The following is a 27,019-nucleotide window of genomic DNA, read 5'->3' as shown; positions in this document are numbered from 1 at the left end:
CAGTGACAGAAGAGGAGACTGGAAACCCACAGACAAATTCTGAATGGCCACCAAGAGACAAGAATATCCCAGCCCAGTCTCCTCCATGAATCCAAGAGAGGAGGGAGAGAAGGGGTGAGGGATGGGGAGTGGATAAGGGATTTGGGAATTTGTCGTGCGTGACTTGGGACGTAATCCAAATGTAAAGCACTTGTAGAGCACTTGGCAGTCTTCACTATTAGGCAAATAAGAGACATTAAGCTTTGCATCTTTCCAAGGGAGGTGATGAGATGCCTAGAAGGGCCAGCAGTACTCAGCCTTTGTGGAAACAAGCCCGCAGCCCCAGAGTGGTACTGGTTCCTCCTGCATGCCTTTGTGTTTAGTTACACTTTTCCCTGCACGTTTTAGAAAAAGAAATAATGCACAGCGTTGAGGTTTTCCCCTCCTTTCTGGCTGCAACCTCTGAGGGCCCCATCAGGCCGCATGAAGCCAGACCACAGGCTTAGGAGGGGCTCTCTATGGGAGAAAATTGCCCCTTCTCAGCCACAGATTTTAGGAGGTCCCTGGAAAGAGAAGATGTGATATGGGTCCTTCTGGAGTTGCTAATTCTTGGGGAGGAAGGAGGGTAGTGGATGAGCTCCACGGACAGGGAGAGTAAAAGAGCCCAGACCTTGTGACCTCAGGCACTAGAGCCAAGGCAGGATCCCAGGATGGCTGGGCCGGCTCTCCCTGCTTCAGAGGTCCTGGGACAACAGAAGTTTCTAGGCGTTCCCCAGGGGCAGTCAAGGATCAGTGCCAAGAATCACCTGGGGCAGGGTCAGAAACACCCAGGGCAGAACCAGGCTGGACCTGAGCGGGACCAGGGCTCACCAAGGGTAGGAGAAGGACTCACCTAGGAACAGCACCAGGACTTACAAGGGCAGAACCAGGACTCACCAGGGACAAGAGCAGGGCTCACCAGGGCAGGAGCAGGACTCACCCAGGGGCAAAACCAGGGCTCTCCAGGATTAGGATCAGGGCCCTCCAGGGGCAGGATCAGGGCCCTCCAGGCGTGGGACCAGGACTCTCCAAGGACAGGACACCCTGTCACTCTCTCCCTTGCTCCCCCTCTCCTCCTCCTTCTCTCTTCTCTCTTTTCTCCTCTTTCTTCCTGCTTCCCCTTTCTTCCTCTCTTTTCTCTCTCCTTCCCTTCCTCTCTCTTTTTCTCTCTCCCTCTCATTCATAGAGGCTTTAACTCCTGCATGAATCACATCTTCTAACAGCTAAAGGAGTTTGATTAAAATGAGCATTTTTTGCAGACTTAGGACAACTAGCCAAACCCAGATGCAGGGAACCTGCAGGTAGCAGGAAACATGCCGCTCAGCTTTCCTTCCTCCAACTGGCAAAATAAATGTGGAAATGCATAATGCAGTTATATATCTATCTAGATGAAGAGTTTTGTCAATAATACCAAAAAACTTGCTGCCTTTATTTGTTAGGAGATTTTGTGTTACTGTATTTCAGAGAAGAATTTATAAGACCGTCTATAAACTGGAAGGAAAAAAAAAAAAAAGGTTTTACTTCCAGGAGATCAAGGACTTCCTGCTCTGAAATCACAGAAGAGCGCCCTTGACGTTGCGTGGACAGATCTGGTTTTTTGTAATGTCTACAAAATTCCACATCCCAAATTCAACTTTGCAACCCCCACCTGTGCTTCTTACCTCTGTGGAGGAAGTGTGCATGAATGCCCCTAAGAAATAAGATTGTGGCAATAGCAGCAAACTCTGAAGAGAGGAAGCTCATCCACTGAACCTGAGGGCCAGTGAAGATGGTTATAAGGACAAGTGTGGGAAAACTAGCCTACCTTAATTAGGTAACCTGGGCAAAATTAATTGTGTTTTTTTTTTTACAGTTATCCACATCATATCAAAATTTCCATTTGTTTTCCTAGAGACCACATCCTCTTTTTATGGATTTCTTGGTTCCTAAGGTCATTACCTTAGGAGTCACAGAGCACCTTTCATTCAAAACCCTGCTTTGATTGCCGGCTCGGAGCCACATGTCCTGGTGATGAGGTTACAGACCTAAGGAGGCCAGCAGAGGACATCCGCCATGGAAATTTAGGAAGTGATCAGCACCTTGGGAAGCTCAGCACAAAGAGAAGGCCTAATTCAGATTTGGTTTATAAGGAGGTGTATCTGCTATAAATGGTCCCTAAACACATAGCTGTCCTCTTCCCGAAGCCAATGAGAAAGTGGATTTTGTCAAATGCCACTCCTCTGAGCTAAGGTGGCCATTGACATTTTCATGCAGAAACAGAGACTGAAGCCTTTGTCTTAGCAATTCAATTCAATCCAATTCAATACATAACTTGTGGCAGCCATTGTTTCTGGGTGCAAAAACGTAAGTGGTGAACAAAATAGACAAAAATATTTTTCCTTCTAGAGTTACATTCTGCTCAGGGAGACAGCAAACAGACTAAACAGGTAAAACATATAGTATATTTAGATAGTACTCAGTTTCAAGGAGAAAAATAAAGCAGGCTGGGATAGCAATGTAGGGTAAGTAGTGAAAATTTCAGATCACTTGGCTGTGGAAGCCCTCAATGAGAGCAGGACATTTAGATAAAACCTGAAAGAGCAAATCAAGTGGATATCTGGGGGAGAAACATCCAGGCAGAGAAGACAACAGAGGAAACGTGTATGTTAAAGACTGGCTGGCCGGGCGTGGTGGCTCACGCCTGTAATCCCAGCACTTTGGGAGGCCGAGACGGGTGGATCACGAGGTCAGGAGATCGAGACCATCCTGGCTAACACGGTGAAACCCCATCTCTACTAAAAAATACAAAAAACTAGCCGGGCGCGGTGGCGGGCGCCTGTAGTCCCAGCTACTCCGGAGGCTGAGGCAGGAGAATGGCGTGAACCCGGGAGGCGGAGCTTGCAGTGAGCCAAGATCCGGCCACTGCACTCCAGCCTGGGCGACAGAGCGAGACTCCGTCTCACAAAAAAAAAAAATAAATAAATAAAAAAATAAAAAAAATAAAGACTGGCCAAGAGAAACTGGAAATTGAGGAGCACAAGGGGGATACCAGAACATAATATAAAGCTAAGTAATTAAAATAGCATGGCATTGGTGCAGGAATAGATAATGAAGCAATTAAATTGAATGAAGCCCAGAAACAGCAAGTATGGGATTTTTAAATATTATAAAAGAAGCATCTTAAAAGAGTTGGAAAATGATGCTTTCTTCAGCAAATGATGAGACAACAATTGGAGAAACATTAAAAAATTTTTGATTTTCACTTCATTCCACTTACAAAAAGAAATCTCAAAATATGAGAGAAAATCATGAAAACATTAACAGAAGATATATGAGGCTCTACGTTCAGAAGACAGGATGGTATTCTTATATAAGACACAAAAAGCTAAAGTCATAAGGAAAAAAACTCTCAGCACACTGGGAATATAGGGGAATATCTTCAACTGAAGGAAGAACACTTGCAAAACCCTACAGCCATCATCTCACTTAATGGTAAGAAACTAGATGCTTTCCCCCAAAGATCAAGAATAAGCACGATGTCCTCTCTCACCACCCCTCTCCACATCATACTGAAAATCCTAGTTAGTGCAGTAAGACAAGAAAAAGAAATTCAAATGTATACAAATTGGAAAGGAAGAAATAAAACTGTCTCTATTCATAGACATAATTGTAGAAATCACAAAGAATCTAAAACAAAACAAAACACAAAAACCAACTTCTGGGACTTCCAGATTGAAGAACATGATCCATCAACTTGACTTAATTTACTTTATTGAATCTCTATGTAAAAATGACAGTACAAACATCCATTTTAAGTGTACACAGAACAGTCAGCATAGACCATATCCAGTGTCATAAAGTTTCAATAAATTTTAAAATATAGAAAGTTCAAAGGATACAAAGTGAATTACATAATCACTTGCTTTTCTATACATCAGCAATCGATAATTGGAATTTAAAATTTTAAATAGCATTGGCAATAGTACCAACAAAATCAAATACTTAGTAATAAACCCAACAAAATATACACAAGATCTGTATCTACAAAACACTGATGAAATAAATCAAAGAAGATCTAAATAAAGAAATATATTAACAAATTAGAAGACTCAACATTGTTAAGATGTCAATTCTTCCCAACATGATCTATGGAGTCAATGCAATTCCAGTCAAAATCTCATTAATTTATTTTCTAAATATTGAAAAACTGATTCTAAAGCTTGTATAGACAGACAAAAGGCCTAGAATAACCAGCACAATGCTGAAGAAGAATAAAGTTGGAGGACTCACACTACCTTATTTCAGGACTTATTATAAAACTACAGTAATCAACACAGCATAGTATTAGCAAAAGAATAAATGCATAGATGAATGGAATAGAAGAAAGCCCAGAAAGAGTCACGCACAAATATAGTCAACTGATCTTTGATACAGGCACAAGAGCAATTCAACAGATAAAGGATAGTCTTTTCAACAAGTGGCATTGAAACAACTGGACATCGATATGCAAAAATATGAACCTAGACACAGATATTACGCTTTTCACAAAAATTAACTCGAAATCAATCAGAGACCTAAGTCTAAAATGCAAAGCTATAAAAATTCTAGCAAAAAATTTGCATAACCTTGGGCTTATTGATGAGTTTTTACATATACAACACTAAATGCATGATCCATTCAAAAAGTTTATAAGTTGGACTTTACCAAAATCATGAACTTTTGCTCTGCAAAAGATGCTGTTAGAAAAATAAAAAGACAAGCCACAGAGTGGAAGAAAGTACTTACAAAACGTATATCCAATACAGGACTTAAATTCAGCAACAAGAAAATGAACAATCCAAAATAAAAATGGCCAAAAGTTCTAAACAGACACCTTATCAAACAAGTTATATAGAAGGCAAGATGGTAGATTTAAACCCATTCATACCAATAACTGTATTAAATATAAGTGGTCTAAACACTCCAATTAAAGGCAGAGATTATCAGTTTGGATAAAATAAGCAAAACTCAAACATAGCAGTACATAAGTGCTGTATACATGAGATGCAGTTTAAATTAAATACAGAGTTACAAGTAGATTAAAAATAAAAAGATAGGGAAAAGTATGCTAGGTAAAGACTGATCATAAAACAGCTGACACAATTATTTTAATATCACACATAGTAGACGTCAAAACCAGGAATATTACCTGAAAAAGGTAAATTGTATAATGACAAAAGAGTAAATGATTAAGAAGCCATAATAATATTAAATGTGACGACGACCAATTACAAAGCTTAAAAATACATAAAGCAAAAATAAGAAAATTGAAGGAATAGACAAAGCTGCAATGATAGTTGTACATTTCCCCCATCCTTTCTCATAAAAAGAAATATTTCAATGTGAATGAATGAAAATACAATATATCAAAATATGTGGGATGCTGCCATGTAGTCAGAAATGTATGCTTTATTTAAAAATAGAAAAAGTCTAACATCAGTTATCTAGGTATCAACCTCAAGAAGTTAGAAGAAAAAAGAGGAGTAATATAACATCAAAATCAAAAGAATGAAGGAAACAGTAAAGAGCTGAAATCAGTGAAATTGAAAGTGGACAAATAATAGGAAAAAAATCCAAGAAATCAAAAACTGGTTGATTGATAAACTTCTAAATAGACTGATTACGAAAAAAACCTGAAGAGACAACACACAGATTATCAATACCAAGAATAAAGAGGGCTCATTACTATAGTTCCTACAAATAGTAAAAAAATTAATAAAGTAATATTATAAACAACTTTATGCCAATAAATGTGGCAATTTAGATGAAATGAACAAATTCCTTGTGAGACACAAATTACTAAACCTAGGAGAAATCGAATCTACATATATATATATGTAAGAAATTGAATTTTGTAATTTTAAAATTTTCTCACAAAGAAATTACTCATGCCAGATGGTTCCACCAGTAAAGTCTATCAAATTGAAATAAAAACACCAATCTCTTTCAGAAATACAGTAGGAGGAAACTCTTCCCTACTCATTTTATGACAAGAGGAGATGAGAGAAGAAAACAATAGACCGATATCCCTCATGCAGTTAGGTCTAAACATCTTCTTTAAAATACTACCAATAATAGCAAGGAAAATATAAAAAATACATCTTGACCAATGGAGTTGATTCCAGAAATACAAGGTTACTTTCCTCCTTACATTGGTAACAAGGCAAAATTGTATTTGTCCTCACTGCTTCTATTCAACTTTGAAATGGAGACTTCAGGTGGTCCCAGTGGTCCCTCAGGAGGTTCTGAAGCTGGGATGGTCCTTAGAGATGTTCAGCATTAATCTGTGGGGCTGGGCTGTTTTATCCCCACATCTTCTGGTCATTAAATCAGGACTGTCACTGGGCTAAGAGGATAGCGTTTGGCCAGCTCCCAGCAGCAGTTAACCTCCTGACAGGTAGAAAATGGGAGGGTCTTCATTACAGGCAGACTTTACAAAAGCTGGATGCGTGTGCCCTATGACCTTGCACTTTTGCCCGGTGCACACCAAAAGGCATGTGCCAGAATGTTCACAGCAACTTTATTCATAATTGTTCAAACATGGAAATTACCCAGACACCTGTTGTTGTTGTTGTTATTGTTGTTGTTGTTGCTGCTGTTGTTTGCTGTTGAGATGGAGTCTTGCTGCGACGCCCACACTGGAATGTGATGGCGCGATCTTGGCTCACTGCAACCTCCAATTCCCGGGTTCAAGCGATTCTCCTGCCTCAGCCTCCCAACGTGCTGGGATTACAGGCATGTGCCACCACGCCCAGCTAATTTTTGTATTTTTAGTAGAGATGGGCTTTCACCATATTGGCCAGGCTGGTCTCGAACATCTGACCTCAAGTGATCTGTCCGCCTTTGTCTCCCAAAGTGCTGGGATTACAGGTATAAGCCACCGAGTCCATCCTACCCAAACATTTTTAACAATCAAATGGATTCATATGAAAATAGTAGATGCATACATTGAAATACTAAATAGAAACGGGAAATAAACAATGACTGCTGCATGCAACATTATAAATGAATCTCGCAACTTTACAATCAAGTGAACAAAAACAGAAACCAAAGAGTACATGGTGTGCGACTTCATCATATAAAGTTCAGAACAACACAAAGTTACTCAGAAATCTGCACAGTGCTTATCTTGGGAGTGTGGCAGATGCTAGTATGGTCAGGAAGTAGGCAGGTTGTATTCCAATTCTTGATCTGGGTGGTTACATGGGTGTAACAATTCATGGAGCTCTATATTTATGATTTGTGCATTTTTATGAATGTATATAACTCCATTTTAAACTTTTTACTTTAAAAAAAAAAAAGGAAGGTACAGATGGGAAAAGATATTTGCAAAGCATATAACCGAAAATGGGGATTCCTATCAGGAATACATAAGGAAACCCTGAGAATCAACAAGGAAAAAAAAAAAATCCGACTAAAACATAAAAGGGGCCAGGCGTGGTGGCTCATGCCTGTAATCCCAGCACTTTGGGAGGTCCACAGTGGAAGGATCGTTTGAGCTCAGGAGTTCGGGACCAGCCTGGGCAACACGGCAAAACCCTGTCTCTACAAAAAAAAAAAACAAAATTAGCCAGTCATGGTGGCATGCACCTGTAGTTCCAGCTACTGGGGAGGCTGAGGAGGCAGGATTGCTGGAACCCGGGAGGCGGAGGTTACAGTGAGCCGTGATCCCACCACTGCACTCCAGCCTGAATGACAGAGCAAGACCCTGTCTCAAAAATAAAAATAAAAGGCAAAAGATATCAACAGACCATTCACAAGAGAAGAAAGATACAAAGCCAAGAAACAAAAAGATGTTTGATATAGCTATTAAATAAGAAACTACAAATCAAAACAGTATGAAATGTCATTTCATAACCATCAAATGGAAAATATTTAGAAGACTAACAATCTCAACATAAGTGCAGATACAGAGCACGAGGACTTCTTACCCCTGGAGATTTGAAGGGTAATTTGGTACAATACCTCTGGAAAGAAAACATTTGCTCTTTGATCCAGCAGTTCCACATGTAAGAAAGTAATAGAGAAACTTTTGCAGAAGTTCCATGGGGAAAATGGCACAAGAAAGTTCACTGCATTATTCGTCATAGAAAAAATACATACAGCATGTCATCAATAAAATAAATTTTGAAAATACGCAAAAAGATGGATTCACACGTGGGATGTTAAGTGTCATTTTTGAATGCCACAAAATTGAATTTTGTAATTTTAAGGTAGACACAAAATTGGAGCTGATGGTTACCTCTGGGTGACAGACAGGGAAGAGAAAGGGTCGTGGAAGGGTATTCTAGGAGCTTTGATGGGACGTGTGTTGTTTTGTTTCTTAACAAAATAGAAAGCAAGTGTGACAAAATGTTAGCACTCAAGAGAGTTGGGTGGGGAATGTGTTGTGTGTTATAAACTTTTCTGTGTATTTGAAATATTTTATATTTTAGGGAAACCATTCAAAGGTATGCCTCTTAATCTCATGACTTTCTTTCTCTCTCCAGGAGAGTGACACTCACCAGCCCCACCCTCATTGCCAGGGGACGTTGCACGCTGCGCCTGTCATGCCTCACGCTCGTGCTGTACGTGCCCAGGCCTCTCTAAATGGAGAGAATGGAGTGAGCTGACAGTTCTTCAGGCTCTGTCCAGCAGAAGATAATATGCAATGTCTTCTCATCTCTTCTTGAAATGGGCTACCTCCCACTGACCACTAGGTGGGACATCAGCTTGCCAGTTGCCCAATAAATGCACTGTCTATAGAATTCTTGGAACAGCCTCTGTCTCTGAGAGGGGCCCATGCTCAGAAGACTGTCCATGGACCAGCCTAGTGGTGCACTTCCTGAGTCTGGGAGCAGCACCTCTTTGAACTCCTGCTGAGGACACCGATTCGGGAGTGCAGTGAGTAGCATGCTTCTAATTTACATAAATGTAAACAGGGATTCAATGAACTGGACTTTTCTTTGTTCATAATTGGTTTTTTTCTGGCTAACTATGGGTTGGGAGAAGGAAGAGAAGAAATGGAAAATACCATTTATTTGGAGTCTGTTATGGGCCAGGAAGCAAATTACAGCTTTATCTCATGTAACACTCGTGTCTATCCTTTGGGAGGGGCATCATTTCCCAGTTACAAATGAGGAAGCGGCGGCTCAAACATGTCAGATGCCTCGCCCAACGTCCAGTGAGCGAGCAGCAGACAAAAGGTTTGAACCATCTCTTTCTGCCAACAAAGTCTGGTTTCCACCACGCTCCCCCTCCAGAAAATCTTTGGAGTAAAACTCTGAGAGAGAGGCAGAGAGCGAGCGAGAAAATATTTTGTATAATTTAAACACTTTTAGGTACAGCCATAATAGAAACAGATAAGAAAACAGATAAAAGACCAATCATTTCCTGGTCTTGGTCGTGCCTGTGCCAAAATAACAGAAAAAAATAAAATAAAAATCACTCTACCTTATTCTTTCTTATTCTTTCCACAAAACGTGTTTAGTTTTTTTTGTTTTTGTTTTTGTTTTTGAGATGGAATCTCGCTCTGTCACCCAGGCTGGAGTGCAGTGGCGCGATCTCAGTCCACTGCAAGCTCCACCTCCCGGGTTCAAGCAATTCCGCTGCCTCAGCCTCCCTAGTAGCTGGGACTACAAGCGTGCGCCACCGCACCTAGCTAATGTTTGCATTTTTAGTAGAGACGGGGTTTCACCATGTTAGCCAGGATGGTCTTGATCTCTTGACCTCGTGATCTGCCTGCCTTGGCCTCCCAGAGTGCTGGGATTACAGGCATGAGCCACTGCACCCAGCCCAGACATTTATTTTCTCACAGTTCTGGAGGCTGGAAGTCCGAGATCAAGGTGCCTGTAGTGGGGGTTTCACTCTGAAGCCCCTCTCCTTGGCTTGCAGATGGCGTCTTCTCCTGTGTCTACACAGGGCCTTCCTTTTGTGCCTGTCTGTGTCCTAATCTCCTCTCTTTACAAAGATGCCAGTCAGTTTAAATTAGAACCCATCCCTGTGACTTCATTGAACCTCAGTCACCTCCTTAAAAGCCCTATCTCCCAATCCAGTCACATTCTGAGGTACTGGGGGTTAGGACTTCAACAGATGACTTTTGGGGGACACAATTCAGCCCCCGACAGAGAAAATTCAAGGTGTCAAGGAACCAGATCAGGGTCTTGGGGGTCTTTGCAAACAGCCATAGATGGTGTGTATGACCTTGTCTAGTCACCAAACTGGGAGAGAACCATCCTTTCCAGAGATATCTCAGTTGACTGGCACCAGAAGTGGATAATTAATAAAACCCTTTTTTTTCTTTTATAGTGTTTTGAACATAAGGGAGATTATAGGGTATAATAGTTTAATCTCCTCAAATTTCCCTATAAAAACAGACTGAATATCTAGCATAACAAAATCAAAGACTTTGTACTTCTACAACAAAATCAGTGACCAGAGATCCCAAAGAATCTCACAGTAAGACTGTGTGGCACAAACCACCAACAGCTGCAGGACCCACATGGTATGAGGATTTGGGTAAGGGGAAACAACTGGCAAGTCGGGGAAGTCAACTGGGATTCCAACAGTCCAGAGGGCAGGAAAACACAACACTGCTAACCTGTGTTCACTGAAAGCACAGAGCTCCAATCCAGGAGTGGCAGGCTGAGAGATGGCTCTACCGGGTTCAGTTCCTGAGTGGGTAAAGGAGACCACAATACTATTCTGACCACAGTGAAGCAGCCTGTAAGTCTTCAAAGCTAGCAAACAAAATGTTCAGATAAGAGAAATGACTCAGAAGAAAATGGGGAATGGGAGCAGAATGTCAGATCTCAGAAAACACAAGGCAGTATTTTTGAAATCATTTTACAAAAACAACAGAAGAGGGAATGTAGACCCATGAAGTTTGAAAACTTATCTTGACCTATACCTCATCCTATGAACAAAGAAAAACTTGTTTCACTTTATAAAAGCAATAAAATGGATGATAGCCAAATCTAATATAGTTATTATAAGAGAAAGCAGAATAATAACATATTAATAACAACAATAATATTGGCCCTACAATGAAAATACAACAGACAGGTATACATACAATGAAGATGAAAATGTAACCTAATATTGGAAATGAGGTAAAAAGAATTAGGAAAATGATAGATGCCATTAAAGTATATTAAAGTATCATTTAAATCCTAACTAGAAACATTTAGAAATATAAGATTTGAAAGACAGATGAAGATGATAGAACACAAAACAGAATTAGAAGTACAAAGGAAATTTTTCAGAAATGAAAACTAAATTAGAAGGGACATCAGAGCCAATAAACAAAACAAATAATGCCTTAAAAGAAATGTAAAATGAAAAAATGAAAAAAAAAAAAAGGAGATTTTACAAAATTAAAAAGATGTTAAGTGTTTCAACTTCTGGTTAGGATGCAAAAGATCACAAAAGACGACCACTCCAGCAGAGCAAGGATAAAGCACTGGTAAGCTAGTAAATTGTGTTTTTCTTTAAAACCATTTAAAACCTATAGATTCGAAAGCCAAATAAACTAAATTCCAGAGATGGATGAGCCCATGTCAGTTGAGCAAACCTGGTCCCTTCGAGTCCTGTGGTAAGTTGTCAAGCATGGGGTCATAGATGGACAGAAAATCAAGTTTGCTACAGGCAAATAAAATTTGGGGGAATAAGGAGAAACTAACCAGAAATTTCACAGCTGGTGTTAGACTTGAACCTGGAGGAATCCCAAATACAGCACTGGACATCTCTGTCTGTCTTCCAACTCTCTCCCATAGAAATTTATTGAATAAATGGTGTCCAAGAAGTCAGGAGATGACACAGAAAAGCAGAGAGAAATGTTGTGGTGTCATGGTGCTTAGATTTCATAGCCTTGCTGGAGAGAGGGTGATCTCACACTCAAGCTATTTGAAACCAGAGGTGAACTAAATCAACTAGAGTGGCAACCTCAACTCTAATTCAGCTCAACTAATTATTAGATTAAAGAGCTCAGATCCTAATCCAAGATACCTGACACACAAAAGGGCAAGCACTTCCTAGAAAAAATAAGTACTTCTTTCAGTCTCCACTGCTATGCTATACATAAACCGCAGCATTCAATAAAAAAAACCTACAAGCTGGCTGGGCGCGGTGGTGCACACCTGTAATCCCAGCACTTTGGGAGGCCAAGGGAGGCTGATCACAAGGTCAAGAGATCAAGACCATCCTGGCCAGTACAGTGAAACCCTATCTCTACTAAAAATACAAAAATTAACTGGGCATTGTGGACCATGCCTGTAGTCCCAGCTACTCGGGAGGCTGAGGCAGGAGAATCATTTGAACCTGGCAGGCAGAGGTTGCAGTGAGCCAAGATTGCGCCACTGCACTCCAGCCTGGTGACAGCAAGAGTCCATTAAAAAAAAAAAAAAACTACAGGCCACACATATAAACTGGGAAGTATGACCCATAATCAAAAGAAAAAGCAGTCAGTAGAGACAGGCCCACAGATGACCCACAGTTGGCATTAGCAGATAAAGATTTTAAACTAATTAATATATATGCTGACATTTTTAGAGGGAAATATGGGCAAAATGGGTGAAAATATAAAGAACTTTAGCAAAGAAATGAAAACCCCAAAAAAGAACCAAATGGAAATTGTAGAACTAAAAAAATACAATACCAAGGTAGAGAATTCAGTGGGTGGGCTTAATAGCAGAATGAACAAAATAAAGCTTTGGTAAACTTGAAATTCTCAGTAGAAATTTTCTAAATTGAAGCATAGAAAGAAAAAAATATTTTTTAAAAAGCAGAGGGTGAGAGAAATGTAAGGGTAATACCAAATGGTCTAATACACATGTAATTGAAGTCCCAGAGAAGAAGAGAGACAAAATAGGTCAGAATAAACATTTGCAGTGATGCTAGCTGAAATTTTTTTTCCAAAACTGATGAATGACATCAATACAGATTCCAGAATTAGACCACTGTCTCCATCCACTTCAATTTCCCTGTATCATACTTCCCCTCATGACTGGTGGAACTGGAGTGGCTGCAGTGATTTTTGTGATCTGGCTCAGGGATGGGGTTTAGTTTGGGTTTAACAGGATAAATGTATATGCTTCATAATTACTTCCACATAAACTTATCACTAGCTAGTCTAGTGTAGAAATGACCTCTAGGAATACTCTTCCTACACACTCTTCCAATTCACCCAGCTTGGCAACACAAATATCACAATATATGGGCATTGAGCATCTCATTTCTTTAACTCATGGGGAAAAAATCTGCCTACACAAGACCAAAAGTTTTAACTACCCTGATATTCTGCAATAGTTATATGGGGAGGTGAACGGGGGGCAGTTCAGGTTAACTGATGGAGTATTTTAAACACACTTATCAACTGGATTTTTCTTTGATGGGTCTAATTATAGAGATGTCCTTATAAACCTCTCCAACATTTGAAACATGGTTATAATAGTATTATGAGGATTCTAGTATATGTTTTTACAGATTCAAGAGAGGGCCAGGTGTGGTGATGCATGTCTGTAATCTCAACATTTTGGGGGGCCAAGGTAGGAAGACCACTTGAAGCCAAGCATTCAAGACCAGCCTGGACAACATAGCAAGAGCCTATCTCTACAAAATAAATAAATAAATAAATAGCCAGGTAGAGTGGCACATGCCTGTGGTCTCACCTACTCAAGAGGCTGAGGAAAGGCAATCACTTGAGCCCAGGAGTTCAAAGCTACAGTAAATTATGATTGCACCACTGCACTCCAGCCTGCATGACAGAGTGAGAGAGAAACCCAAACACAACAGGAATGCCAAAAAAAGTACTAGAAATGTTGATGAAGCTTGAATATGTTAATTTAACTGTGATTTGAAAAGATGTTTTGGAATGTTTCAATAAAACAAGGGAGAAATTACAGACTCTTTATGTAGACATGCATAAAAAGTACCTTTTTTGAAAGTTTAAAATTTGTTAAAAGGCTAAAAGAAAATAATAGAATATTTTAAAAGCTATAATGATGGATAATTAAACAACAGAAATTATTTCTATATTGAAAAAGGAACTTTAATAACAAAAAAGTTTACATCAAAATCAGTAAATCATTAACAGGAAGATAAATTTCTAATAGAAATAATAAATAGTTTCTTGAATGATTTGATATCCAATTAATAATAAGAAGTGGGCTAGGCACAGTGGTTCACTCCTGTAATCCCAGCACTTTAGGAGGCTAAAGCAAGAGGATTGCTGAGCCCAGGAGTTTGAGACCAGCTTGGCCAACATAGTGAGACCCCTGTCTCTAAAAGAAATCAAAAAAGCAGCTGGGTATGGTGGTGGTATTCACCTGTAGTCCCAGCTACATGGGAGGCTGAGGTGGAAGGATTGCTTGAGCCTGGGTAGTTGAAGCCACAGTGAGCCACATTCACACCACTGTACTCCAGCCTGGGCAACAGCACAAGACTCTGTCTGGAAAAAAAAAAAAAAAAAGTGAATCATAGGAACACATTGAAATAAGATTCCAATGTCTTGCTTTTGTGGCACTGAATACTGACACTGATTATGAAAAACTCATAATATGGGCATTCATGACCATCTGGATAATGAGGAAATGTCGGTTCAAAGACTACTTAAGTATAGTCAAGACAACTGAAATGCCTTGAACTCTTAAAGCCCATGTGTGAAAGAAACTTGACAGAGGTCTTCCCAATTTTAACAACAATTCTAAAACTTTGCATGACATCATTACCAATAATAAGCTGTGAGGCTAAAATAAATAAATAAATAATGTCTCACCTGTCAATAATAAATAAATGTTGATCCCAGATGCCAGGAAAGACCAGATTACCAATCCATTCTCCTTTTTAGAAAATTTTAAAAATTTCGTCAAATGAAGAGGAGAGCAAAGAATAGGTGCCCCCCCCCGCCAAAAAAAAAGATATAGTTAGTTGATATGAATAAAATACTAGGTTACTTTTCTGGATCCTTTTACGTGTGTGTTATTAAATTTATAATTGATGGTGATTGGTTTCTCTTCTAAATAAATAATCACTTTTATAACTAACTCCATATTCATAGTTTCATATTATTAAATTAAAGTAGACCCCCAGAGTCATACGTTTTGGACCCCATGAACCTAAATACACCTGCATGCAAAGTCCTGGACCTGTTTCAATGGCATCAGTCACAGTTCCTGGTGACAGTGAGGTGGAGGTGGTGTCAACACAGGCCCTCAAAGATCTTCAAATAAACAATGTCTCTTAATTTTTATTAGCTTTTTTTGTTTGTATGCTTTGTCTTTTTTCCCTAAAAGTGTGGTTCGAAGGGAAGAATTTTTTCAATTTTCTCAAGTTTTTCTCTCTGGTTTCACTGTTACTCATGAAAGCCAGAGGGCAGGGCTTTGGGCAAAGTGGTGTCCAAAAATCAGAAAAAAATTTAAATGTAGGACCACAGGATTAAAACTAACAGGAATGCTATAAAATAATAGAGAAAATGTGAGTTGTGCTGTGGTAAATGTGAGAAAATGTGACGGGTATCAAAGGGTAATGGGGGCGCGGAGGGGAGAAGATGTCATGGGGCAGGGACGGCTGGGGACACCCAGACCCTGGCAGAACGGCAGAGCTGCCACGCTGCCATGCGGTCACTCCTGGAATCATTTATTTTTAATAATTTGCATGAATAAAGAAAACAGCAAAACCATCTGTTTTGACAGCTGGGCCCATGCACCAGAAGACTTCTTACGGAGATAAGGAAACCTGGCCTAATCCTAGGAGACCAGAGGATGCCTGTATCAGCCGTGGTGACAACGAGGCTCTACAAATGGCGGACTCTGTGCCTTAGGCTTTGCTAGGGGCTTGATCATATTTCGTCAAATGTAACCCTTCCACAGACCTCAGAGGTAGGCATTACTGTTAGCCCCACACAAGGAAACAAAGGCCCTGAGAAATGCAGGCAATGCAAGAGCTGGTGGCGAACTCCCACCCTGTGTTCTTTCTTCCCAGTGAATGCGCTGGGTGAAGCCTGGCGTCTGCAGACATCTTCCGTGTTCTCCCAGATGGATCCCACATTTCCTCAAGGGCTGATGAAGGCAGCTACGTGACCAAAAGACTAAAAGGAAGTGGCCTGGAGAGTGGAAGGGTAACGCCACCAGAGTGAGAAGATAAGGATTCGAGGCTCTGATGGGCTTCCGGCCAGCTTGGGCCTAATTTTCACCCCCTAAATTTCTCTTTCCCTGTGAGTAAAACAAGAAGGACAATAGGCTGCATGGATGCGGCCCACATAATGAACAAGAATGACAACAGGCTGCACCGATGCGGCCCACATAATGAACAAGAATGACAACAGGCTGCACCGAAGTGGCCCAAACAATGAACAAGAATGACAACAGGCTGCACCGATGTGGCCCACATAATGAGCTGGGCCTGCTCTCAGTGCTTTCCAGACACTCTCTTACTCTTCACCCCTAGAACCTCGTCACTATCCCTACTGCAGATGGGGACACTGAGTGGAGAGTTTCAGTCACTAGCCCCAGGTCAGAATTTGAGCCCAGGCAGGCCAGCTCCAGTCTGCACCCCTAGCCACTAGCCACTGAGCACTGATCTGCCTTAGGCGTCTGCAGGGGTCCTGCTGGGCCACCGAGGACCCTTAGCGCTCTGGTTCTCCAAGTGGGGTCCTTGAGCCAGCAGCACCCGGGAACTTGTTAGAAATGCAAATTCCCAGGCCTCATCACAGGCAACTAGATCAGGCACTTCGAGTGCCTGGGGATGGGACCCAGCCATCTGTAACGCGTCCTCCAGAGAAATCTGAAGCTTGCTCAAGTTTGAGCGCCACTGTTCCAAATGTTCTCTAAGGTTCTTTGTAGAGCTGAGCTAAGAAGGAGGCAGGGCCAGAAATGCAGGATATGACAAAGGTGAAGCAAGAGGGACTCAGGGCCATGGGGACCTGTTTCTTAGTAGAATGCCTGGATGTGAAGAAGGGCTTGGGAATTAAGTCCAGTGTTCCAGAAATGCAATAGTTACCACAGAGGGGCAAAGACCAAGAGGGGTCTGAAAGCGTGCAGGTGAGTTGAATCAAGACGGGATCTAGTGAACAGTGAGCAAGGAGTTTTGCAAATCTGGATGGAAGCAAAATAAATGCAAGTTTCAAGTGAATGGTGAAATTGGCTCTGGCTGAAAATGATGGAAAATTGTCGAAATAAACTTTTCAGAACTCTGGAAATTAACTACAGGCTTGCAACAATTCCTGGAGATTTATTCAAGAAAAATGACTGAATCTCAGAGAGAACTGCGAGCTGCGCAGCATTTTACCTTGCCCTGTTGCCATCTCCTTCTTCCCAGCTCCACAGTAGCTGTGAACGCAGAAAGCTGGCAGCCACTGGACAGGGAAGCCAGGGAGTGAAACTCCCTGAAAGTCCTACTCTTAGAGATCATCATTGTCTAACCTGTCTGGAAGTTCCCAGAAACTCCCCGTAGTCATCTGTGACAAAGAACATAGACTTTACACCCTTTATCCAGGGAAGTTATTTAATAAACAACAGAAACAACAAAGCCTGGGCAGATGTGATTTCCAGAGTAACCACATTATGTTATTTCATATGTCCAGTCTTCAACAGCAAAAACAAGGGGACATAAAAAGATTCATGAACTATGGCCCATACATGGGGGGAAAAAGACAGATAGAAACTGTCCCTGAGGAGGCCCACATGTTGAACTGACTATATAAAGACGTCAAGTCAGTGATTACAAATACTGTATGGTCAGCCCTCCTATCCACATTTCCGCATTGCAATTTTCAATCCATGATCGGTTGAATCCACAGACACAGAAGGTTAACTATCGGACTTAGAGCATCTACAGATTTTGGTATCCCCAGGGGTCCTGGAACCAATCCCCCACAGATACCAAAGGACAATTGTACATTCAAAGAATTAAAGAAAGCCCAATCTAAAGAAATAAAGGAAAGTACGAGACCCATGCCCCACCAAATATAGAACATGAATAAAGAGACAGAAATAAAGAAATTATCAAAATATATATCTATAAATTCTGGAGCTGAAAAGTACAGTGACCATAATGAAAAAATCACCAGTGGCTCAACAGCAGATTTGAAGGTAGGTCCACTGAGATTATCCAGGTTGAAGAAGGGAAGCTGTCTTAGTCAGTTCCAGCTGCTAGAACAGAATGCCACAGACAGGGTGGCTTCAACAATAACTCTGTATTTCTCACTGTTCTGGAGGCTCAAAGTCTGAGGTCAGGATGGCAGCATCGTCCTTTCTTAGCTTCGGTCCCAAGCTTGCGGATAGCTGCTTCCTTGCCATATCCTCACATGGCAGAGAGCACTCTGGTCCCTTCATCTCCTTACAAGAGCACCAGTCCCTTCACAGGCTCCACCTCAAGACTTCATTCAAACCCAATTACCTCCCAAAGACCCGCCTCCAAATGCCACCACATTAGGGATTGGGGTTTCAACACATGAATTTGGGGGTTGGGTCACAAACATTCAGTCCATAACAGAATGGGGAAAAAGGATTTTTTTAAATGATTTATTGGCCAGTGGCTCATACCTTTAATCCCAGCACTTTAGAAGACCAAGGAGGGAGGATTGCTTGACCCCAAGAGTTTGAGACCAGCCTAGACAACAAAGCATAGACATCATATCTACAAAAAATAAGAAATTAGCTGAGCACGGTGGTGTGCAACTGTGGTCCCAGTTACTCAGGAGACTGAGGTGGGAGGATCACTTGATCCCAAGAGTTTGAGGCTGCAGTGAACCATGATTGCACCACTGCACTCCAGCCTGGGCAACAGAGCAAGACCCTGTCTCTAAATAAATAAATAAACAAACAAAGTTTCAGAGATCTGTGGGACACCATTGAGTGTCCCAAGATATTCACAATGGAAGTCAAAAAAGGTGTTTTCTGCCACAAGACCTTTGCACCAACCGTCTGCCAGAGTCATTCTACCCTTATATATCAACAGGGCTCATCTGTTTCCTCTCCCAGGTCTCTCTCTCTTCAAATATCACCTACCCACTGAGGCCTTCCCTGATCTCCCCATGTAAAAAGCAACTCCCTGCCTCCTCTCACCACAAGCACCTCCAATCCTGCTGCACTGCTTTGTTTGCCTGTGTAGCTGCTGTTCATCTGATATTCTGTGTCTCCATTTGCTTCTTTGGTTGTGGTCTCCTCCCACTCCTAGGGGTAGGTTCTAGGAAGGATAAGAGGTCACTGTGAGTCACTGTCACACCCTAGCTACCAGCACAGTCTTGGCATCCTACAGATGCTCAACAAATACTTTTTGAATGAATGAATTCAATCAGCCATAAAAATGTCTAAATGCGACCAGGCAGGGTGGCTCATGCCTGTAATCCCAGCACTTTGGGAGGCTGCGTCAGGCAGATCACTAGAGCCCAGAAGTTCAAGACCAGCCTGGGCAATATGGGGAAACCCTGTCTCTACCAAAAATACAATAATAAGCTGGGTGTGGTGGTGTGTGCCTGTAGTCCCAGCTACTTGGGAGGCTGAGGCGGGAGGACTGCTTGAGGCCGGAGGTCAAGGCTGTAGTGAGTTGTGATCGTGCCACTGCACTCCGGCCTGGGTGACAGAACAAGACGTTATCTCAAAAAGAAAAAAAAAAAAAAAAGTCTAAATGCTTTCATCCAGAAAATTCACTTCTGGGAGATTAAGCAAATAATTCAAGAGAAGAGAAGTTATATGAATGCAAATGTTCATTGTCACAGAGTTGTGTTTGTCAAACTTCATTTTACCAAAGGCATAGGGAAGGCTCATAAGGAAAAATCAGCACAGGGAGTTGGGTTTTCAGGAAACGTTCCTGAGAAGAGAGTTTTGAACAGAATCTTAGAGGAAATGGCAAATTTGGTTTGGCAGAAGAAAGACAAGCCAAAGTCCCAGGAAGAAGAATGGGTCCTCACAAATGAAACCTGAAGGGCACCAATCACCTGAATCCATGGGACCCTCAGGGGGAGTACAGTTAGGGGCTCAGAGCAAAGCTGGTGATGAAGTGAGAGGTGTGGTCAAGAAACCCACCTGAAATTCAGTATAAACACAACTGAGCCCTTCTCAGTAAACACTGGAGAACTTCAAAATACTGGAAAGGTAATGTTGGCATCTTACAGAAACTGTTTTAAAATACCTGCAAATGTGCAAAATATCTGAGATTTGCTCTTCCAGATCAGGAACGTTATTCTGCCACTCCTGGCAGATCCTGTCAAACAGACACCCACGGAGTCTCTAACACAGAACCAGCTCAGATCGGCAAGGGCAGGACCTCTCTGTCTGGCGAACACTTCCGTGCCTATTAAGGATCCTGTATCAGATCATTCGGGAGCTGTCAGTGTGTTTGCAACTCTGTCAGAAAAGATTTGAGAGTAATTTCAACAGGAAGAATGAGAAGCAATTCCTCTTCGTGTGAAAAGTCCTCAGACAGGAAAACTCTTCAGGCAAAAATATTTGAGAACATGACAATAACGACAATGACAACAGTCTTGGGGCATAAATGGATCAAAGGACATTTATGGGGTTTCTCTCTTAAGCGATGGGCAAGTTATTTAGGCACAGGTAAGCTGAGTGACAGTCATGGGAAATTGTAAGCACTAACTTGCTTGTTTGGCAAACCTTTATGGAGACCTGTATCACATCAGGCACAGCTTTGATCCCAAGGCTGTGTGGTCCTGGTGTCTCACCACACCCTCAAGGCCCTGCTGGGAGGCAGGAGGTGTGAGAGTCGGTTCTAAAATATCTTCTTCTCCTTCGCAGACCTCAAAAGCACTCCTTTCCCCCTCCCCCACCACTACACTTGTGGCAAAGTCTCTTCAACAAGTTCAGACTCACGCAAGGCTGGAGGAAGGGTGGTCTTCAACCAGTTTCTTGAAGCAAGGACATGTGAAGAGTACAGCTATCTGCTCCGAATGGGCACGGGGAGGAGACAGAAAAAAGAGAACAAAACACAAATAAACTAGCTCATCTCATTAGTATCACAGGAAACTACAAGCCATTAGCAGTGTCTGAACAGCAGAAAAGAAAATGATCGAAAAGAATGCTATCATCGGTTGAGTATGGTGGCTCACACCTGTAATCCTAGTACTTTGGGAAGCCGAAGTGGGTGGATTGCTTGAGCTCAGGAGTTCAAGACCAGCCTGGGGAACACGGTGAAACCCTGTCTCTACTAAAATACAAAAAAATTAGCTGAGAGTGGCAGCGTGCACCTGTAATCCCAGCTACTCGGGAGGCTGAGGCAGGAGAATCACTTGAACCTGGGAGGTGGAGGTTGCTGTGAGCCGAGATCATGCCACTGCCCTCCAGCCTGGGTGACAGAGCAAGACTCTGTCTCAAAAAAAAAAAATGCTGTCATCAAATTATGCTTCTGGCCTTGATGGAGAACCAGAGGAGCCCTTCTGCTGCAAAAATATAAAATTTTAAAAAATTACGGGACGAAATACATGAAAAGCCTGTTTTCATACAATTGGATGTGAACAGGAGCTTCAGAGTGTAAACTAAAAATAAAATCCTAAGTTCCCCCCACAAATTAAACGAGCCCTCTCTGGGCCAAAGGGAACCCTGAAAAACCTTAAAAATTGAGTTCCCAGCCATGACAAGATGGGCGGTCAGACATGCCTCATTAACGCCTTCCATGTTGCAGTTTAGACACAGCTGATGAGCATTAATGCTAAAATAGAGCTCATAAAACTGACAACAGATTCTATGACAATAAGATATCAAACTATAAATAAGACCTATGGCCACGCCAGGTGTCATGTTCATGACTACGCCAAATGTCACGCTTGGGGTCAGGTTCCAGCCCATGCTGAGGTTCAAAGGGAGTGGGTAGATGAGCAGAAAGAACAGTCATGGGGCCGTAGGCAGGTGAATATGGTTTTATTCAGCAGCAGCTTTCATCAACAGCTTTCTCACGCTGTCTGCCCTGTCTCAGCTGCTTAGTCTGGTGGCTCCCACACACACAGCTGCGCAGCCAGTTCTCCCTTGCCTTCAAGGTTGGCAGCTTAACTCTGTCTCTCTCTGGGCACCAGTGAGCCAAGCTGTGTCCTGGCTCCCCTCTGTCCATCTGCAAAGATGGACAGCTGTGACTCTCTTTCTCAGGGTGCCAGCGCCTGTACAGTGTCGGCAGGGCAATTATATCTTTCACAGACAATAGTGGCTTAATGCCAAAGGATGGCCTTCCCATGTTATGGCTCCATGGATGTGATAACAAGTGGAGTTACACGCCTGCGCTCTAAACTCGCTGAGTCACGCAGAATGTAAACATCCCACCTCAGCCCATCCTTGATCAAATCACAGCCATGTTCCTTACACCAAGGAACGGTTGAGTTACTCACCCCTATGCTTAAAGAATAAGTGCTGTTCAGCAGCCACAGGGTTTTTCTTTTTCTCTACCATTTAAATAAGCACTGGTCTCAGGATAAGCAATATTAAAACAATTTGCAGCTCATGCAGATAAGGCAGAGGGCCCAGCCATAACTACAGCTTTGATTGTACAAGATACTGATGTCAGTAACTTTCTCTAGATGAGACACCACCAATCCAATCATGAACTAGTCCTAGCCAGTTTACAGAGGCTGCATACTTGAGTGCTTTTGTGTCCTAAAAAGAACTTTTGACCTATAGGGCCTAATTGTAATACACTCAAATATTATTTTCCACCCCAAGTGAACATGGGTTGTATGTTACATGCATGTTTGTTCAATATGCATGTCAGGACCCCCTTCATGAATACTCACATCTCCTCTGATAACCTGTTGAATATGTACATTTGGTCAACATGTTCAACTTAAATTCCTGACTTACCCCTTTTTCCCCCAGAGAGCCTGTCTCTGGTCTTTGATGGAGGCTCTTCCCAGCCTACAGGATGGCCACCCTGCAGGCCGTAACCCCTTATAAGAAATAAAGTCTCCTCGGCAGGCGTGGGGGCTCATGCCTATAATCCTAGCTCTTTGGGAGGCCAAGACAGGAGGACTGCTTGAGGCCAAGAGTTCAAGACCAACCTAGTCAACATAGTAAGACCCTGTTGAGGCAGGAGAATGGGGTCGAGAAGCAGGAAACCTAAGGCCAATTCATGTTGACTTCTAGAACTAAATCAAAAGGAAAACCCCAACTTTTCACAACTAAGTAACAAAAGGACCAGAGGCAAACCCTCCTTGCCTTCCCATTTTCTACATCCAGTCAGACTGATTGCAGGCTAAGTCTTTGTTTGCACAGAAGTGTAAGTTTGTAACTTCACTTTAGCCTCTGGATTGCTTTCCACAACCAATCAGACATTTGCATAGGGTGTAACCTTTGCAACTTCACTTCAGCCTCTGCAATCAGACAGACTGCAGGCCACTACTTCATTTGCATGCGGTGTAGAGCAAGTGGCCCATGGGAAACCTCTAGAGGGCATTTAAACCCCAGAAAATTGTGTAACCAGGCTCTTGAGTCCCTATGCTCAGGTCTGATCCCATCTTGTGGAGTGTACTTTCGTTTTCAATAAATCTCTGCTTTTGTTGCTTCATTCTTTCCTTGCTGTGTTTGTGGGTTTTGCCCAATTCTTTGTACAAGATGCCAAGAACCTGGACACCCTCCACTGGTAACACTGCCTCTATTTGGAAAAAAAAAAAAAAAAAACGTGAAACCCTGTCTCTACTAAAATACAAAAATTAGCCAGGCATGGTGGCAGGTGCCTGTAATCCTAGCTACTTGAGAGGCTGAGGCACGAGAATTGCTGGAACCCAGGAGGCAGAGGTTGCAGTGGGCCGAGATCATGCCACTGCACTCCAGCCTGGTCGACAGAGCAAGACTTTGTCAAAAAGAAAAGAAGAAAAGAAAAGAAAAAAAGAAAAGAAAAGGGAAGGAAGGAAGGAAGGAAGGTCTCCTCGTCCAAATTTATAGACTGTGTTTTTTTTTTTTTTTTTTTTTTTTTTTTTTTGGAGACGGAGTCTCGCTTTGTCGCCCAGGCTGGAGTGCAGTGGCCGGATCTCAGCTCACTGCAAGCTCCGCCTCCCAGGTTCAGGCCATTCTCCTGCCTCAGCCTCCCGAGTAGCTGGGACTACAGGCGCCCGCCACCTCGCCCGGCTAGTTTTTTGTATTTTTTAGTAGAGACGGGGTTTCACCGTGTTAGACAGGATAGTGTCGATCTCCTGACCTCGTGATCCACCCGTCTCGGCCTCCCAAAGTGCTGGGATTACAGGCTTGAGCCACCGCGCCCGGCCAGACTCTGTGATTTTTAAGTTAACAAGAGACAACCTGGTTTTCAAAGCCTGACTGCCTGCAAGAATATCAGGATGGGGGGAGGACGTTGCGGACACGCATGGTCACATGGCCACTGACACTAACTCACGCAGGGCAGACAGATGTGGCAGAGAAAATCAAGTATTCAGCCTGAAATGCTGAGCTTCAGGTGAACAAAGAACAACCAGGTGATGCCAAGCAGCGACTGGGGATGTAAAAGTAAGGCGCAAGAAGGAAGAACACCACGCCTGGGTTTGGAAGTGCACTGGAATAAGCCTGTTGCGTAGCGTCTTCGTGCATAAACACTTTCCCTCTCCTCCACATTTATCTAGTCTCCTTTGCCTAAAAGACCATTTCAAACGGAGCCATTAGGAGCCAGCTCCTGGACTCCCACAAGCAAAGTAAATAGCTTTGGCACCCAGCATCTGACTGTGCTAATTGAGGTCCAGTGGAAAGGCTGGGCTGGGAAACAGCCTGAACTCCTGGGTGAGAATGACGTGGATTCAAATTTCAACTCTGCCACCTACCAGCTGTGCTTCCCGGAGTCATTCACAACCTCCTGAGCTTCAGAATCCTCTGGAGTGAAACAGAGATAAAACTCATCTCATAGGGTAATGAATTTCACAAACCAGTTCCCAACTGGAGGCACTCGGTGGTGGCAGCTGCGGCGTTTGTGCTGTAATTGTTGCTGGGCTCCCTTTCTCTCTCCCCCTCCTAGACTCAGCCCCACTGAGCAGCCCCGGCTTCCACAGGCCCCCATGAGTCACACTGGTGCCTGGTGCTGCAGAGCTGGAGGGGGCTGTGGGGAAGGAAGCTCAGCTGGCCACCCCAGCAGGGCTCATGGAAATCCTGAGCATGACTCAGCTGTGACGATCTGAATTCACATTTGTGATCTGTCAGACACACAGGAACGAGGCCAGCATCAGCCTGCCACCTTCTGCCAGGAAGAAGATAACCAATGCTAGCAACTGTGAGTCACCACGGAGGCTTCGCTGCAGATTCACCTCGGGAATGCACGGGGGTGAGGGGCTGTCCTGAGGTCCAGTAGATGTTTCCCGGGGGGACAGGCGTGAAAAGCAAGTTGGGACTGGGCTTAGATGTCGTGGAGAGGGGACATGGCCTCTGCAAGGATCTTCCCAGAAGGGTGCCCTCAAGGGACCACGACGGCACGGGCAGTAAGGACGTGGACTCTCGGGGCAAGCCTGCTTTCCTCCGGAGCAACTCCGGAGCTTTAGGGCATTCGCTGGAGGGCCTCATGCAGGACGGCTGCACTGCAAGTTGCCGAAAACCAGAGGACGCAGGGCGCGAAGCTCAGCAAGCAAAGGTGACCAGCTATCCCGAGAGACTGTAGCAAATACCGGAAAAGCGACCCTGGGCCCACGCCTGCGCGCTAGGAGGACGCCATGGCAACCGCAGCAGCACCGCCCCCCGGAGCCCGGGGCCCGGCGCCTGGGGCGTGGCCAGGGAACTCCCAGTCAATCGACGCCGCGGACGCACGGTCACGTGGGCGCTGAGGACGCGGACGGTCACGTGGCCGTCGAGCCAGCCGGGCTCTCTCGCCTTGGGCCCTTCGGAAGCGTCTGCGGACCCCTGGAACCCTAGCGGCTGGGTCTTTTTGCGGGAGCGGCCTAAGCCGGCTGCTCGCGGCCCCTGCCGCTGGCAGCCTGCAAGCGGCAGGCTTAGTCCCGTCGCGGCCCCGAGAGGCGGCTGCGTTCAGAGGCGTGCTTGGGGGCTTCCGAGCCTGCGATTTCCCGGCTTTTGAGCATCTTTGTCTCCACTCTCCACGTCGTCCTCTCAGGAAAACTTAAGGTCCGAGAAAACGTTCCAGCAGGAAGTCTGGGGAAATCGGATGGGAGCAGCGCATACCAGGAACGCGCCAGCTGCTCCCAGATACATGTCTCCTTCCTGCAACTACTCTGCGGGGCGGGCTTCCTGGTCCCCGCCTTAGAGATGAGGAAACAGGTTCAGAAGGCGCTGAAAACCTTCCCCGAGGCTGCACAGAGCCAGGCTTTTCCCACCAGGACACCCCACTCGCTGCTTCTGAGTGACCAGCCTGGTGCCACACTTGGGGTGCGAGGGGAACGGCTCAAGTACGTTCAGTGCACCGGGCCCTGTCCCGCAGGAGCCAGCTGCCAAACCTAACCTCGTGTCTTCAGGACAAGACAGCCTGTCACCAGTGCCAGACAGAGTCCCCGGCCTTGGCACTGCCCTGGGCTCAGAGGAAGGAGGAGGCCTACGGGGAACTTCACCTGTAATGAGGCTACTCTGGCTACGACGAGGACGCTTAAGCACAGAGCTGGCCAGGCGTGAAAAACGGGCTCCCTCACGTGCACTTAACTGAGCCAGCTAAGGAGATACCAAAATGGTCCCAACTCTTTTCATGTCAAATGAATGACGTTTGTCTCAGACCCAACAGCAAAAAAGAAAGCTGTCTTAGTATAGGCAAACTAATGGCCACTAATGGCAAACCCAGCCCTTCCTACCATTTAAACTCTCCCTGGAAATGCCTGAAATTCCACTTTAGCTGTTCTCTGAGATTCAGAATCATCTTCTTTGTATTCACTGCTAGATGAAATGCACGTAACCTCTAAATTTCCAATGGGAGAGGAGGTCAGTGAAAGCACTGGGCCCTAGGGAGAGGGAAGTGGAGATGGAAGAAAGGAAAGAAGGGCCCTCATCCTGGAGAGACTCTAAGAGCGGCCACTGGATCCGCTCGGCGCATGTCACTGAGGAAGCTCTAAAATCTGGTTTGTCCAGTTCAGTACTCCCCAAGCCTTAGAAGGTTGATT

The 27,019-nt window shown here is 43.7% G+C and overlaps 1 long non-coding RNA gene across 2 annotated transcripts; it reads right to left on the bottom strand.

Moving 5' to 3' along the window:
* Positions 1–17,442: 17,442 nt before the first annotated feature.
* LOC105472646 (uncharacterized) lies at positions 17,443–25,700 on the bottom strand. 2 transcript variants are annotated; one of them, XR_011622819.1, is made up of 5 exons: positions 24,758–25,700; positions 20,841–20,908; positions 20,143–20,357; positions 19,086–19,197; positions 17,443–18,621 (listed from the first exon to the last, which is right to left on the bottom strand). It is a non-coding gene; the product is annotated as an uncharacterized lncRNA (long non-coding RNA). The 2 variants fall into 2 exon arrangements; XR_981697.3 differs by having other exon boundaries at positions 17,443–19,197; positions 24,758–25,696.
* Positions 25,701–27,019: the final 1,319 nt, after the last annotated feature.

The sequence above is a fragment of the Macaca nemestrina genome, chromosome 4 (genome assembly GCF_043159975.1).
Source record: "Macaca nemestrina isolate mMacNem1 chromosome 4, mMacNem.hap1, whole genome shotgun sequence".
Taxonomy (NCBI): Eukaryota; Metazoa; Chordata; class Mammalia; order Primates; family Cercopithecidae; genus Macaca; species Macaca nemestrina.
The sequence above is the reverse complement of the archived record's forward strand: the minus strand, read 5'-3'. Positions and strand labels throughout refer to the sequence as shown.